This window comes from Lepidochelys kempii, chromosome 1, assembly GCF_965140285.1.
Source record: "Lepidochelys kempii isolate rLepKem1 chromosome 1, rLepKem1.hap1, whole genome shotgun sequence".
NCBI lineage: Eukaryota > Metazoa > Chordata > Testudines > Cheloniidae > Lepidochelys > Lepidochelys kempii.
In genome coordinates, this window is record NC_136380.1 from 291438922 (window position 1) to 291444921 (window position 6000).

Genomic DNA, 6000 nt, shown 5'->3' on the forward strand with positions numbered 1-6000 from the left:
AGTGGAAGGTTTTTTTCATTTGTGTGCGCGTGTGCATGCAGTGAAAGACATTTGCTAATACTTCTAAGCTTAGATATAGACTCATAAATGCTTGAGTCCATTTTGAAAGGGAGATTTAGGTTCCTAAATGTTGAGCACAGCAACACCCAAATACCTTTAAAACCTGTGCCACAGTGACAGAAGAATTTGTCGTCTATGTCTCTAAATGATTTTGTTTAGATTTTTCACAGCACAGTTTCTTTCTATTGCTCTGCCTACAAAAATAGCAGGAGCACCGTTAATTTTCATCCATCTTGACAAAATCTCATTATTAACAGTAATAATAACCACCCACATTTAATAAAAACATTGACCTTTGCATCTTTTATTTCAGGAAGTATGTTCAGACAAGGATTTGTAAGTCTGTTCCCAGGTTTTGTTTTGTTGTTGTTTCATAGGCTTTGTGATTTCTCTCTCTGGAGTTCCTTTCTGCAGCTATTCTGTCCTCCCCTATTCCTCCCATCTGCCCATATTAAAAGAGAAACATTTTGTTCTGATCTAGATAGACCTCCTTTCCTCCGTAATCATTAGGGATTTGTGAGATTACATAAAATATAAACACTGGAATTGCTTTGATTTGTCCCCTTTTGACAGAGTACATTTCCACATGCCTTTTATCAAAGAACAGGACATCTTGAAATTCCATCATGACAAATTATCCTTGTCAAAAGCAAAATTTGTCAGTATAATTCACACTGTGTATAATCACAAGACAATCAACTGCCTCAGCTTCAAATAACCCACTTTAGAGTGAAGAGTGGCAGAACAAGTAAACGACCAATGGTAATTGCAGTACACAAGCCTCCAGATATAGTAGCAAAGTGCTTTCATTATGTAGTCAAATTCAAATGATCAAAATAATAGCCGCTCTGACACTAAATTACTAATTTGTAATGCAGCCACTTAAATCCATTCAGTTACTTAAAAAAATTCACCACATAATCAAAAAACTTTGCTGTGGGAAGGGAAAAGACCAAGAGTTAAACTGGGAAGATTTAGATGCTCAAAAGTCAAAGGTGGTTTAAGTTTTCTAAATATAAACTATATTATATTGTAATGACTCTTCACACTCAGCTTCTTTTTCTTAGCTCTAATAACTCGCCCCCCTACCTGGATACTTCTAGAAGCTCTGAAGCTTGTGTCTTTCCATATGTAGTTGGAAAAGTAGATAAACTGGATTTTATTCTAGTTTGCATATGTAGAGGAAGTGGCACAGGTGCAGTTCTATAGATAATGCTGGTTTAATTGACTTAAGTTATACTCTCTTGATTCTCTGATTTTAGACCAGAAATGCACAACTATAAACAAGAACTAGTTTAATAGGAAGAGCCAAAGTTGTGGGCCTTGCAACCAGAGGCACCAATAAACTTTAACCATGATTCCAGGAACTACTTAGGCACCTGAAAACCCTAGTTTTTTTTCTTTCCAGATAATAAGTTAGAAGTTAGTTGTATCTAATTGCTATATGAAAAATAAATTTAAATAAATATTAGACCCACTCAGCTCTAATACTAACATTCTCACATCTTATATCAAGTCACTTAAGGGACACAGGCTAGGTTTAAAATTTTAATGTATATTCTTACTTTGTTACTAACTCTTGAATACAACAATTCTAGAAAAATCTAGATTACTTTCTATCCCTTTTTTGCAGTTCACCAAGCTTGGAATGAATCATTTAACTTTTGGAAACATCCTACTAGGGAAAGGCCCCTTGAGTTTATACCCCAACGGCCTGTGAATCTAGGAGTGTTACCCCACTACAAATAATAGACCAGAAACTGACCTTAAATAGGAGTAAAACTGACACTTTCAAGTTACTCTCACAGTATTGCCAACCCCAAATGTTCAGAAATCATGAATCAGGCTCACCAAAAACCATGAGACTGGCTTTTAAATCATGAGATTATGAAAAAGAACACCAAATCTATTATTTTTAATTTGCATTCTGCTTTTTGAGCTTTTAGGGTACACTGGGGTCACATTTTGAAGCTTTATCCACAGCCGTGAGGGCTAGAAACTTAATTTTTATTTTAGAACGTAGGCTGAAATCAGCACATATCCACTTGAATCCAGGAGCTGGGGCTTTAAAGAAAATAATAATTATCATGAGACTTATGACAAAATCAGGAGCGCTGGCAACACTGCTGTCACTTCTGTTTAAAGGCTAGTTGCTTTCTGGAAGGCTCTTAAACACAGCACTCTAGTGATGGAGTTGCAGTTCTCAGAGGAGAATATTTAAAACCAAACACCAAGAAAATTCCAGATTTTAAAGTTGAGACAAAAAAACTGAGACTTCTGAGGTATGTCAGGGCCACTGCAGGCAGAAAAGGAAAATAAACAGGCACAGGAACTCTGGGCAGCTATTCCTCTTGAAAGAAAATTGGAGGGTCAAATCTAGTCTTTGATCAAGTAAAACTTCTGTTGCCATTAGCACCTCCACTCATAGATATTAACATGTGCTCAATATCTATATACTTCATACGTAAATATCAGCCATCTTATCCAGAGCTACACATTTTATACACATTGACTCAGGGACTATATTTTCTGGCATATTCTGAACAGTGTTGAGCACACAGATGGTACTCAGTGAATTATATAAATCATGACAATCGCTGACTTTATGGACTCTGTGGATGCAATTTCTGTTCTTTGTTCTGGAGTTGGCCTGGATACGGCTGAAACCCTGAGAATTTGAGGCACAAACACATCTGATACTAATGCAACGTTTTCTCATTCCTTCCTTTTCTCAAATTCAGAACAAAAAATGACAAAACAAAATGGTTTTCAGTTAAAATGTAAAATTGCACAGGAGCTATTGCTCTACAACCTAACATGGGGAAGAACATGCCACCTCTTGGGATTTAAGTAATATCCTCTCCTCTGACTCTCATTTTCTCTTTCTTCATCCTTCCTGACCTCTGTGCAGCTTTTCATGCTGTAAACCATGACATCCTTCCCAACCGCCTGGAATCATTTACTGGAGTTTCAGAGAACTGGCCTCCTTGGTTTTTCTCCCATCTGTCAGAATCCTCTTTTTCTGAAGCATGCAGCAGAGAGATAGCCTCGTCCAGTGGATAGGGAGCTAGCCCTCAGAAACCTGGGTTTTACTCCCCACCATGGACTTCCTGTTTGACCTCAGGCCAGTGCTTTAGGGACAGAGTTTCAAAAGTTTTTAGGCACCCAAAGATTCAGCTAGGCTTCTAGTGGGGTTTACAAAGCACCTAACCTTCTAGGCACTTTTGAAAATCCCACTAGGTACCTAAATGCCTTTGAAAATCTGGCCTTTAGTCAGATTTAATGTGTGCCTCAGTGCCCCATCTGACAATGGGGATAACAGCACTGCCCTATCTCACCAAAGGGCTGTGAGGAGAAATAGGTTGGACATTGTGAGGGGCCACATAAGTACCACAGGTAGAGTGGGAACCTCTCTATATCACTGCAATTCCTTCCCTTCGTTTTGGCTCTTTCTTTTCATCTATGCCCCTCAAATCTCCCTCTTTTCTGAATGTAACCTTGGCTCAGAGGGCTTGGCTGTATTTCTTCTGAATCCTCTGTGTTCTCTGGTCAACACCCTGCCCCCGCCAACCCCCAGGGATTCCTGTTTTACAGGCTCATCTAATGACTTCCAGATCCTTAATCACCCTGACTCTGTTTGTAAACAAAATACTGACTCCCTGCCCCAGGGGCACCTCTCCTCTGCAGAACTCACATTCCGCACTAATGCTCTGCTGTAGTTAAGAGTTCCTCCTGGGAGCACACCTCCTATACAAAACTTGGGGTGGGGGCACGAGCCCCCCACATAGACTCCCTAAATGGCACCCCTGCTTGAAACCAGAACCCATTCCCCTCTGTTCATTCACTTGCCTTGCAGCAGCAGCTTGAAGGGGTATTGGGACCAACAGTTCAGGGATTCTGTCACTGATGCTCAGGGAACATGGAGACCACCACAAGGGTAAACAGACAAGATAAGGAAATGTGTTCTTAATAAACTTACCACTCCTGTACTACAACCATAATGTGGTGCCCCAAAATCTGCCATAGGTCAATTGTCAATATTAACCCACAAAGCAACACTTACCACTTTGGTCAGCCATTGCTGTTTAAGGGTCCCAATTTACCATCTGATTATCTTCTCAGAAGCTTTACCGTTTATTTCTCAATCCAACAAGTCCTCTGTTTTTTGCACACTGCTCCCTTGCAGCTACATTCTGTGAGGGTGAGCATCCATATTATACAAAAACTGATTGTAATTTGTGTATGTAGCCTGCCTGCCAGGGAATAATCTTATACAGAAAGAGCTGTACAGAGATGATGAAAAGAAAGACATTGGCAAAGAGGCAGATCAAGAGCTTGACACTATTAGGGTATCCCTTCGCTACAGAGGTAACTTGTTTTACTTCCTTCTCTGGATGTAAGCGGCCACACTGCATGCCCTAACCAATTGTGTCCTCACTGGTACTGCATCACTCATGTGTTGCTAGGATTTCCGGGGGCATATCCCATGGTTCTTTGGGCTGCAGTAAGATGAGGCATTTTGATTATTTCTCAGTGAACTGTGAAAGAATTTGTCCTTCTGGACATAAAGGAGGAATTGAAAGAGGGCATTGGAAGACAATCAACACTTGAGTGATTTAGCCTAAGTTCTCAGTGTAAAGTGAGTGGGTTACCATCCTGAGTGAAAACCTTGCTAGCTTTTAGCCTATAGCAGTAGTCCCCAAACTGTGGGGCATGCCCTGCAGGGGGCACAGAGGAACATTTGTGGGGCATGCAGAAGGGCCTGTACCAGCCCCCTCGAGGAGCAGAGAAGGAGCACCACACTTCCAGCCCCACTCTATCCCCAGCCTCGCTCCTCCCCCAACCCCGCTCTGCCTCCAGGCCTGAGCCAGCCCCCATGAAGTGGTGGAGAGAGAGTGCCACGCTTCTAGACCGGCTCCACCCCACGGGCCCTGCTCTGCTGCTGAGGAAGCCTGGGCTGTGCAGTAATGCGGGAGGTGGGTGCAGACAGATTCCATTAATGGTAAGGGGCAGGGGGTGTGACCAGAAAAGTTTGCACACCACTGATCTATAGTCTCAGCCATACCAGCTAGCCTGGGTTGAAAGCACCACTAATGGTGGATGAGAGGGTGATGTATGTGGACGTGTGGGACAGACGGTTGGGGCAACACCCACGGAAGATCCAAAGTTAACCCTGCAGTGAAGGCATAACATCTGATATTTTGGGGTGTTACTCAGTGGGATCCCTCTATGTCATCTGTGTAACTAAAAGCAGAATAGCCTCATGGCTTGTCTAGTTTACAGTAGCCATTTGTACTCACTAGAGTTTTACGTTCAGTAAACTGATCACAAATAAGTATCTTTGTAAAGACTAATCTGGACGCTCCCCAAACGTTTGTCACAGTTTCTCCCACTAATGTCTATTTATGGCTTTTAATTATTGGCTAGTGCAGACTGAAGTGGGAATCCCAATTTCAGAAAATGAGGAAATATTTAGGAATATCAAAACCAAAGGAGATCAAGTCATTTGCTTTACACTTTTTTAAAAAAAAACACACAAAGTGGGTATTTAAAAGAATCTTCCATAGTTCCACTTTGAAAAGTGACCAACAGTGGCATCATGGAGTTTCTTCTTTTCAGATACTAAGGCTAGAAGGGTTCATTAAAATAATCTAGTCTGACCTCCTGTATAACATAGGCCATAGAACTCCCCCAAAATAATTCCTAGAGCATCCTTTATAAAAATCATTTTGATTTAAAAAATTGTCAGTGAGGGAAGAGTCCCCCAACAGCCCCTGTTAAGTTGTTCAATGGTTAATTACCCTCCCTGTTAAGAATCTACACCTTATTTCCAGTCTGAATTGTCTAGTTTCAACTTCCAACCACTTGTTTGTGTTATACCTTTCTCTGCTAATTGAAGAGGCCATTAAATATTTGTTCCTCATGTAGGTACTTCTAGAT